Genomic DNA, 11,888 nt, shown 5'->3' with positions numbered 1-11,888 from the left:
TAATTATCTCATAGGAAAATGATATTTTCAATATCATTTAATCATGTGAAGTTATTTCAACTTAATGGGATTGAGAAGGAAAATTTAATCATCATTTGGGTTGATGAATAAGTTGATGGTGATTTTGTGTAATTGAGAGGTTATCATCATATTCACATCTTATCTTTAAATAAGGAAGAAGACTAATTGAATAAGGAACATGAAATAAATCAATAATAAAGAGCCCCCTCTATATTTTCTTTCAAAGGAAATAGACATTTGAATAGTTCTTTGAGGTTAGCATGATGTATTGCCTAACATCACAGGTCTCCAATTTATTACTCTCTAATGAAAAATGCCGAAGCTATAACAATTGTCAATGGCTCCCTCAACTTTAATTCGAGTCCACTTAAATTTTTATCATATAAATAAAATAATATTTAATTTCTTCAATTTTTAAAATTTTATTTAGATGTCAAACATTTAAATGGATTTGAGATAAATAGAGGAAATTTTAGGTGATCCACTCCCATAAACAACGTAATTTTTCTTTTTATAACTTGTAATTTCCCTTCTCTTAAAAAAAACTTATTTTTTTTATATTTTCAAAGACAGTGAGAAGATGACTTTTCGGATTGTCCAGAAAGTTATATTTTCTCCGCCCATGTTACTAATTATTATAGATCTACTCTTTATTTCAATAATTTTTTTGTTAAAATTTTATTTTCGATTTAAGTTTTTTATTCTATAATAAAATTTAACATCTATTTTTACCTCCTTTAATTAAATTTTTTAGATCTCTCAAGATTTTTTGGTGTTTATTTGAACTTTAAATTCAAGGTCTTGTAGATCTAAGAAATGAAAAGGTTGCGGATCTATTTTTTTAGAATAACAATGAAGATGAAGATTGGAAATATAGGCTTCAACGGGTCGAACGAATCAAACAACAAATCAGAAAAAATAAATATCAAAACACCTGTTTAACGGAATCGTTGTGTTAATATTCGGAATTTAAGTCTATATTTTTCTTGTTTTCGATTATTTTATTGCTTGTATCTTAATTTGTTTCTTATTATTTAATAGTTTAAAATTTGAAAGATCGTATATTTTTTGTTATATTACTTTCACTCTTTGTTATTCTTCATAATCGATTCTATCTTGAAAAAAAACTCTATAATGATAATTTTTTTAAAAATTAATTATTCAAAGATACTCTATCTTTTTGACTTTATTCATTTTTGTCACGACCCAATTTCATGAATCGTGACCGGCGCTAGGGTATGGGTATGGTTGTACCAAAACCCGTAGCAAGCCTCGCAGAAATCAAATAAATATTTAAACCTGCAGAAAACTGTTCGGGGGCAACCGAGACTCCAACCTAGGTCTAGCAATTTATAATACAGTTCAAATATAAATAACTTAAATATCTTAAATGTTCAACAACATGCCTTATATATAACAATATCGTAATCCGGAGTAATCATGCCAAATATAAATAATCGAATATATCGACAATTCCAAAGTGTAATATCAGATGTAATAAATAAACTAGTTCTACTGCGGTCTAAGAGTTCGAAAACAGTAACTAGTTAAATAACATAAAAACCTCCGAAGAATCAAAAGAATCGGAGTGGACCAGCTTTCAAATCATAAACCTGGAAAATTTGGGAAAACAACGGGGTCAGATATACTGAGATGAGTTCGCAATACTATTTACATTTATTAAGTTTAAAACCCTTAAATCAAAACAGTTTATACTAATATAGTATGATTATGAAATAGCAGTATTGAAATGATCCCAGCGTAAGTGTGACATAGCATACTGAAAACCCAAAGTGGACGGGAACAAATCCTCGTCATATATATATACCAGCGTAAGCAAGACTTTAGTCTGCCGTTTCCCAGAGTACTTACCGGTGCACACAGTCTCGATACAAGCCTATCGAGTAGCTCGTTTCAATCCAGATCCATAATCGCTTAAAACAGTTCAAAAGCATTTATAATATTAAAAATAAATTACGGTACTTAATAAAGCGGTAAATAGCACTACAAACTCACTGCTTGCTTATCCACGTAAATCTTGGCAAACAGCTAACCCTGCGTAGACTCCGAAGCACGAGCAGTCGACGGGTCTAAAACAATGTATATGTTAAAATCTGAACAACCCCTAACTCTAAGATTACTAGACACCATATAGGACTAGCATCTTAACACAACCAAAGATCAACATTCGAAACACAGTAATCCCAAAGCCAAAGTACATACATATCCAATCAATACAATAACTAGTTAAGTTTAGGTGAGTTCTCGTTTTCAAAAAACAATACAGAGTAATATAATTTAACACCACCTTTTCGAAATCCAACATATCCCAGAGTAGTGTGTTAGCCATATATCAACTATATGCTTAACACAACATGTCGGGCGACACAAGTCTAACCCGACCCAACCAGAGTAAAATCCAAAGTTAAATCTTTTAAAATGAAACTAATGTATTTGAAAACAAGGAACTCACTATAAGCTTAACCAAAATTCAAACCAATACCACAAATAGCAACAATAACCAATAGACTGTCAACACTTGACAATTCCACCCGGAGTTCATATTTCTCAATTAAAACACATTAAGTGTAAATAAACATGACTCCAAAACACATTGAAATGATAAACTCAGATCTGAACTGCACACTTAGATAGCCTTTAAAACCATTGGAAAATAATTCTACCTTAAATGCCATAACAACAATTTGTTATCCAAATAACCCAAGGTAAACAAACATCCTTTATATACTCAAATGATTTTCAGTCATATGTAAATATTCTTAAAACAACGTTTTATTCCAATTAAAACCACCTTTAACATATAATCTAGCCTTAGTCAATTATATCCAATCACCCAAAGTAGGAATTTCCCATTAACAATCTTTTAACCTTCAAAATAACATTTTCAGCTTTTAGTTTAAAGTTCAAAACAGAATTCAAATTTTGGGATTTTTAAGAGGTAAATTTTAAAAAGGTTGATTTGTGTGAAAATTGTGGTTTAAAACAAAAACTTTGGTGAAGGCTCAAATTGTGTTATCTAAAGGTAAAAAGGTAGGCTTTTTGAGTGGATTGAAGAAGTGTGTAATCCTAATTGCCATTATCACCTAATTGCCAAAAAAAACTCAACAATGCAATCTTGCCCGGACATAGGAGCAAATTCTAGGACTAAAACATGCAAAACACAACAAAAAATATAGGCTCGAAAATTCAAGAATTAGGTGTGTTTTTACCAATGCTAGAACTACAACAATCATGCCACGTATGCCCAATTTCCTAGGATTCAACAATTTTACTACATACACATCATATTTCCGCATCAAGCTCATTGATCATGCATTTAGGGTCAAAAGTTGCTAACAAGTGACTTCACCCTAATCTTATCAACCTATGTCATATAATTGGCATTTCACTAAGCAAGCATCAACAACAATTGTTAAAACAAGAAGCACCATTCAACTATTCATTAATTAGAACATGACATTTGATATAATGCAAGTACTTGATCAACTTAGCTAACATGCTACAAAATTAAGCTAAGGGGTATGCTCAAAGATTTGACAAAAATTCTCCTAAGAAAACATCAAAAGCACACAAACAAACTACAAATAAACAAAGGAAAACAACATTAAAAACAAACAATCCTACGCAACTACATTCAATTTTCCAACTCTCCTCACACATTTCGATGCAATGTCCTCAATGCTAAGAAATTAAACATATATGAAAATTGTATGAGTTTGGGTTAGAGAATCAAATCTTTTTCAATCAACGCAAAATAACCTAAATGAAACACTAAAAATAAATAACAAAAGATAAATGACATGAAAAGAAATCAAACCTCTCGGGATTGCCTCCCGAGTGCGCTTTAGTTGGAGTCCAAAGCTAGACTCTTCGCGTAAGGTTGTTAAAAATACAACCTAACATGTGGAAGCCGTCTTGGTAGCATCTTCTCCCTTTTTTTCGTGTTGGCTCTTTCAAATAAAGCTCGTGTGATATGAAGTATGCTTGTACTCTAAAATAATGAACATGAGGAGTATGGAGCATCTTCATATACTTGGTATTATTTCCGTCATACTCGGAATCAAACCCCTCTAAGAATGGATCTTTATAATCAAAGGATTTGTTGAATTCCTCGTAGAGTACCGTAATACCAAATTTCTCCTCACTTTTATCATTTACTCTCTTGGGACAAGTAAGTGGCTTGGAAATTGGAGCTTCAAGTTCAACATCCTCACACTTTTCTCTTTCGATCTCTATGTGAACCATTGTGAGAGGATGTTCTACTAAAGCACCATCATCTTTCAACTTTATGGCCATATCATGTTGTGTTGGAGGAGCTTCAATTGCGGCTAGTAATCCTTCTTGGTTTGTCTCTTGCAAATCACTAGCTAACCGAGCAACTTGTATCTCTAGGTTATGAAGATGTGTAGATTGAATTTCATGATGTACCTCCATTCTATCTAACAACTCCATGATCTTGTCGATTTTGCTAGATTCATCAAACATTTCATCTTGCTGAAAACCATGTGATTGTTGTGGTTCATTGCCAAAATTGGAATTGAGATCCCATTGGTTTTGATGTGGGTGATAGCTTGAATCGAAGTTCAAGTTTTCATTGAAGTTCTCCCAATTGTTGCTCCAACCATAGTTTGGAGGGTTGTGCCACCCCGGATCATACATGTCGGAATAAGGGTCACTAGCATGCCATTGATCACCAACATAATTGACAAGGTCATTCCAATTTGAATAGAGTGTAGGACACTCGGCTTCGGTATGACTAAAATCCCCACAAATCTCACAATTTGGATCCCAAGCCATTACTCTTGCCCAAATATATTCACCATAAAAATAATATTGAAGATAAACCAACACAGCAAAAATTTCCTGCACAACCACAAACAAGAACACCAAGCGTAATTCACGAAAACACAAACTAACAAAAAAAAGTAAAAACAGAAAATAAGGCTAACTCGACCGAATTTCAAAATACTTTCAATCAATTAAACACAACCTCATCCCCGGCAACGGCGCCAAAAACTTGTTGGCAATTTTACTCACCAACTTGTAATAGAGTGGACTAAAAGTCCGGGTTGTCGAACCCACAGGGATGAGAGGTTTAATGAGAATGAAATATGATTTTGAACTCCAATTCGGATAGCAAACGAGTGATTGGTTTTTCGATTAACAACTACGGAATTTAAACTTAAGCAATCAACTATTCAACTATAAAAGCAAACAACAATCAACAACTAAATGTAAAAGGATTAAAGACAATAAGATTAAAGTGTTTGAGGGTTGATACTAGCTTATTAACATTGCAACAAACGGAAATGAACATCATGGCATTCAACAAGAACCGAGTTGTTTCTAAAGCATCGTTCCCGCTCTCTCGAGCCTCAAAGAACAACAAAACCACCTATCGAGAAACCAATTAAAGCTTAACTCACTCTCGTGATACTAAACCTAATCAATTAAACAACTAGCAATGATTAATCCAACTCAACGGCTACCTAATCCCTAACCCGCTCTCACGGTGTTATGACTTAGACTTTTAATCACATATGTCTATCTATTTAACCATCTCTCAATGCCTTAAACAAACACTAATCATGCTTTAGGAGATCAATCTAAAACAAGCATTAAGAACAATAATTAAAACATGTTATTCAAGCCATACATACAAATCCATTCCAAGCAACATTTAAGAGTTCATATCAACCCCCAAACATGGGGGTTTAGCCAAACATGCTAAACATCACTAATAACTACTAAGCAAATGGAAATCATATTGAATAAATACTTACTTGTAAGAATTGAATCAACAATAAAGACTTGTATTAATAGATAACTCTTGTTCAACACAAATCATAAAGCTCCAACACCACAACAATGGTGGAAAAGATGGAGGCACAAAACCCTAAACTATTCTACTCCTAACTAAAAGAGACAACTACAAAGAGAACTAAATGATGTAAAATGTTGTCTATGAATTTCCTCCCTAATTTGGAGATAATGTTGTTTATATAATACTAGACAAAAGAAGAAATAAAAACATCAACTACAAGAGTGTTTGGCCCAAAGAAGCAATTAGAATCAAGCCTTGTTGCATTTTGAAATCAGAAATCCCCCTTCCAGCAAGCCCATGCTCGAATCGAGCTCCCTTGGTTAAATGAGGAGCTCGATTCGAGCTGCCTTTTTCTGCTCTTGATCGCGATCTTCAAACCTCCGTAACTCGGTGTAGAAATGTCCGATTGAGTCGATTCTTGAACCGTTGGAAAGCTTAGGACGTCTACTGCAACTTTCATGAAGAACGAAAATTCATTTGAAGCTTATAGCTGGTTCCAATTTTCCAATTAGTGCAGCGGGGTCGGCTTTTCAGACTTGTAAATGAGCTTTCACATCTCTTTTGTCGACTTTTCCAACTTTTGCACCAAAATGCTTCCGCAATGCTCCTAAGTACCTGAAATACTAAAACACGTAATAAGGCATTTGGAATACCATAAAACCGTGATAAAACATAATAAAAGCATGCAGAAACGACACTCTAAATAGGAGTAAAATACTCCTATTATTAACCCAAGTGATACATTATTTCATTTAAACGATTCCTCCAATCACCCAATGTATTGTTAAACATCTAACAACCTATGATTCATTTACTTTGAAATTTCCAGATTTTTAATAAAGGCTTAAAACAGAATTATAAATCAAGAACGACAGCAACTCCATATAAACCTTCAATCAAACAAGTATTTCAATCATCCAATGTATAGCCAACATCAATAAGTCATAACCAATACACATAGATTATTTCCAGAATTTCAAATCAAAGCAAAACAGAAAATATAAAGCCAAAACACTCAAGTATAGATTCATACAACAATTTAGCAATCTCTACACCATATAAGAAGGGATTAGAACCACATACCTCTTGATTAGACTAAGAACAATAAAACCCAGAAATCAATCAACCCAAATCAGCCTACAACCACACACATATAGGGATATAGGATTTAGAATTGCTAGAATTGAAGAACTAGAGATAAAACCACAAAGGAAAGATTACAAACACTTACCAAGGATTAAAATTGAGAGGAATGTTGATAGGAATGAGTTAGAATATGACTCCAGCCATTTTAGGGTTTTAAAAGTCGAAGGAAAAGAGTTTAGGTCGAATAAGGGGTCTTTAAATAGAAAAACAGCGAACTGAACAGTGCAAGTTCGCGCCCGCTAAGTATAGTTCGCACCCGCTAACTTCAACAGCATTAGTTAGCGACCGCTAACTATAGTTCGCGCCCGCGAACTCACTAAAAACACGATCCGACCGACCAGATTTTAGTAAATCCTCTCAGGAACAACATATCCGAACGGCGGCCCGATCCGACGGTGCAATTGGGAGATATGGACATTTTACTAAAGCATGTCATATCAGGAAAACACATAAACACTTATTCGATAAGGCTCAGAACCTAATCAAAACAACACACCGAAGGTTATGAAAACCAAATCATGGTTTCAAGGAACCAAACCACCAAGGACCAACCCGAAACACATCGAAAAAATCATCGGAACAAGCCGGAAAAACACGGGGTATTACAATTTTAGCCTAAATTTAATATTCAATTTTAATTATAACAATTTGTTTAAATTGGAGTAACGCTCAAATATACTCTTCATATTTAAAATTTTAAATGATGAAATACAAGTTGGACAGTATAAAAAGACATATTTGAATCTTTTCATTCACTCAAATAGGTAGCACGGAAACGGAAACGGGAAACGGAAACGATACGAAACGGACACGGGGAAACGAAAGTTTTTCAAATTGAAGGACACGAAACATGGGGGAAACGTGCAAATAATAAAAATATAGGGATATATTTATAAAAATATTATCTAAATATTTATGATAATTAACAAAATAATTCATTTTAATATACTAAATATTTAAAATTTTATAACTATATAAAAATTTATAATATAATTCAACACAAATAAGTATAGTTGATGTATTGTGGGCAATGCGAATGTAAAATTTATAGGTAACTAGTTGGATTTTTTTTTATTTGTGGGTAATAATTTTAATTTTTTTATAAATTTTTAATTTTTATTATTTACGGAAACGGCCCGAAACGTTTCGTACGGGTGTCCAAGAGTTTCCTGTTTCCGAAACGTTTCCAAAACGGGAAACGCAACTTTGTCGAAGTTTCCGTGCTTCTTAGCTCCAATTAAATGGCTATAATTGAAATTGAAAATTAAAAATTAAAAAAATGGACTAAAATTAAAAAATTTAAAAGGTGAGATAATAAATAAAAATATAGGATGCTTTTTGATGATTAAGTCTTTTTTAAAATGTCTTTAGTTATTATGGCATTCATGAATAAAATTTAAAATTAATTAAATGTCATCATAGTATTAAAAAATATTATATCAAAAAGGTTAAATTTATTATTTGGTGATGTGATAGAATACTATTGATTTTATGACGTAGTGGATTGAGTCTATATAAAAAGATTTATTACAAGAAAAGTGAAGTTTAAAAATTAATTAAATTAATCAAAAAAATTAAGTGATAAGTAACCCAAAAATAAAAGTTAAAGCTTTTAAATATTCATTCACTTTTAGTATTTTTTTAGGTCTGATGGTACTTAACAGCTTTTCTCAATCGAGATTTTCCGTAATTTACAAATTTACTCCAGTTTGATAATTTTATTGCAATCTTTTTTTTTGGTCTATACTTTATGAAAAAAGGGTATTTTATGCCCTTAAGATTTGATTTCAGAATCAAGTAAGTTTTCAACGTCCGAAAAAATTTAAATATGCCCCTTAATATTTTAAAAATTGAACAACCAGACCCCAATTTGGAAGCATAATGGCTGTTCATTTTTTTAAACGTTGGAAAGATATACGAATCTTTCCGGACGTTGAGAACTTACCTGATCTTGGATCTCAAATTTAAGGGTATACATGGCCCTTTTTTCTACTATAATACCAATCTTTCACCTTAGCATGATATCCATTTTTTTTTATTTTAAACTTCATACTTACTATTTTAGGCTTCGAACACTAAAAATAGAGAATTTATAATTTAATTTTGTTATTATTTTTATTATTATTTTGAACTAGGATTTGAATTTAATAATTCTAAAAAGCGAATTTATATAGAAATTCAACTTAAAATCGACACAGTTAAATTAATTAAACAAAATTATAATAAAATTATAAATTAAAATATATTTACAATTTTTGATAGTGCTAATTTCCCTAAATACATGTTTCGCCAAAATAATTACAACTTTACATTGCAAGTTTTGAGTTTTATTTTTTGACTTTTTGCCCTAACTTGATTTACCTGTTTTGTTTTTCTATTTATCAAAATACCTTTTTCGGTTTTTCAATTTCGGTTTTCGGTTTTTTCGGTTCGGTCAACCAAACCGAACGAACCGACCAGAAGTTTTTTTATACAGTGTAAGATTAGTGTATATATAGTGTTAATTTTTATTTTTTATAAAAAAATTCCTGGAATTTTTTATTTTATTTTTTATAGTGTAACAGTAGTGTATATATAGTGTTTTTATAGTGTTTATATAGTGTAAAATTAGTGTATATATAGTGTATAAGTAGTGTATAAGTGGTGTATAAATAGTGTATTTATAGCATTTTGTAGTGTTTTTTGTGGTTTAACCATGAAACACTGCAAATACACCATAAACACTGCAAATACACCATAAACACTGTAAATGCACCATAAACACTGTAAATACACCATAAATATACTAAAAACGGCAGAAATACACCATTAATACATCAAAAATACACTAAAACGTAAAGATATTATAAAATTATTACAAATGCACCATAAATCAATATTTTCTTTACAAAATCAGTAGCAATAAACAAATCTATGAATAAGAGAAGACAAAATAAATAATTATATGAACAATAGAACAATTTTATAAACAAAAAATTATAGATCTACAATAATTTATTTACAAAATATTTAAATTATTAAAAAAACCTAAAAAACTACACAAATCTAAAAACGAGTCGAGAAATCCATAGCGCGAATAGAAAAGACAAACGGACTAGCACGAACGGAAAAGACGAACGGAAAAACGACCGGAAACGACGAGAAATCCATCGGAAGTAGACGAACGGAAGCGCGACCGAAAAGACGAACGGAAAAGTAATCGGAGGAGATAAACTGAAAATCAAATGAAAAAAAAAAAGAAGAAAAGAAGAAGAAATGAAGAGAGAAGAAGAGAGAGAAGAGAGAAGAAGAGACAGAAAAAAAAGACGGCTATGTAAAAATTTAACATAAAATGAAATAAGACTTTTTTATATATTGAGTATTTTTGGTAAATAAGTTAGCTAATTAGGTAATGTAGGATAAGAGGAAAAGATGAGTCAAAATGGTGTAAATACTTTACCCAGAAAAGATATTTAGAAAATAATTCCTTTTTTGATAGCTTTATATATAAAAAATTAAAAAAATAGTTTTTAACATTAAGCAGTCATTTTATCACTCTAAGTATATTTTTATAGTAGGGGAATAAAAGATAATATTTTTATTCCTCTTTTCATAATAAATTCAACTCTTTTGAGCGAAAAATAACATAAAAAATGAGATCATATTCTGAAGCATAATTATCTCAAATTAAATCTTGTAAAAGCTTTACTCACATGAAAAGTGACAAAAAAATAAATTCATAATGTTTTTTTTAGTATAACGTGGGATTGGAGAGTCGAATCTTGATACTTCCGAATCGAATAATAATCTCTCTCTCTCTATATATATTTTAGGGCACATAATATCTCTATATATGCATGTGGGAACAATAATTTTACAATGTTTATTCTAGTCCACTATGATTTGATCCTGTTCGGAAAGATTCAAATACACCTCTAACGTCTTAAAATGTTAATAATCAGGCCCCTAATTTTGACGTATAAATAAGATGTTAGGTGCCTGGTTATCCAAATCGGGAGCCTGATTGATCATTTTTTAAGATGTTAGAGGCATATTTGAATTTTTTTAAAACGTTAAGAACTTACTTGATCTTAAAGTCAAACGTTAAAGGCATAAATGACTCTTTTTTCAGTGTTTAATGATAATGAGATTAGATTTTAAAAGAGAAAAAAAAGAGATTAAATTAAAGTTCGATTTTAAATTATGCTTGTAAAACTGTGGATTGCCTTTTCTTATTATTTTTTGGTAAACACCAAGTTTATAGGGAGTTATTTTTATTGATAATATCAATAGACTTTTCTCTTGGAATCGCTTAATCGGAAGAGTCCGCGAGATGGAATCTCAGACCCGGAGAAAGGGAGGCAGAAAAGTCAGCCTCTAGCCTAAGTTTTCTGGGTTTATCTGGTGGCAGCAAATATTGAAAATGTACTCTTACTTTATTTATATATGATTTATCAACATAATACCTAAACTTCAATTTATAAATAGGATAAACGTTCATTATATCTCTAATGTTCATCTACAAGATCAAGTGAACCCCTCACGTCTAGAAATATTTAAATATATCTCTGACGTCTTAAAAAATGAACAACCATGACCCGATTTTAGGAGCTTGATTGTAAAAAACGGAGGGTCTGGTTATTCACTTTTTAAGATGTTATGGGCATTTTTGAAATTTTTTGGACGTTAAGGGCTTACTTGATCTTCGAGTAAATTGTTACTATTATATAGTAAAAATATCTTATATGGTAGTTATATGAATTGGCAAAATCATTTAATAATATTCAAGTTTTTCAATTTTTTCATTTATGATAAAACAATTTACAATTTTGATACGTATTTTTCTATTGAAAAATGAAAAGATTAGATTATAAATGAAAAGTTAAAAAAAAGGCTT

General features: G+C 31.2%; 1 long non-coding RNA gene across 1 annotated transcript; it reads right to left on the bottom strand.

The window, feature by feature from the left end:
* Nucleotides 1-1,412: 1,412 nt before the first annotated feature.
* LOC126682502 (uncharacterized) lies at nt 1,413-7,171 on the bottom strand. The gene is made up of 4 exons (XR_007641456.2): nt 7,098-7,171; nt 6,950-7,003; nt 2,038-2,111; nt 1,413-1,634 (listed from the first exon to the last, which is right to left on the bottom strand). It is a non-coding gene; the product is annotated as an uncharacterized LOC126682502 (long non-coding RNA).
* Nucleotides 7,172-11,888: the final 4,717 nt, after the last annotated feature.

Source organism: Mercurialis annua, linkage group LG1-X, assembly GCF_937616625.2.
Source record: "Mercurialis annua linkage group LG1-X, ddMerAnnu1.2, whole genome shotgun sequence".
Taxonomy (NCBI): Eukaryota; Viridiplantae; Streptophyta; class Magnoliopsida; order Malpighiales; family Euphorbiaceae; genus Mercurialis; species Mercurialis annua.
This window is presented reverse-complemented; position numbering and strand designations above follow the sequence as displayed.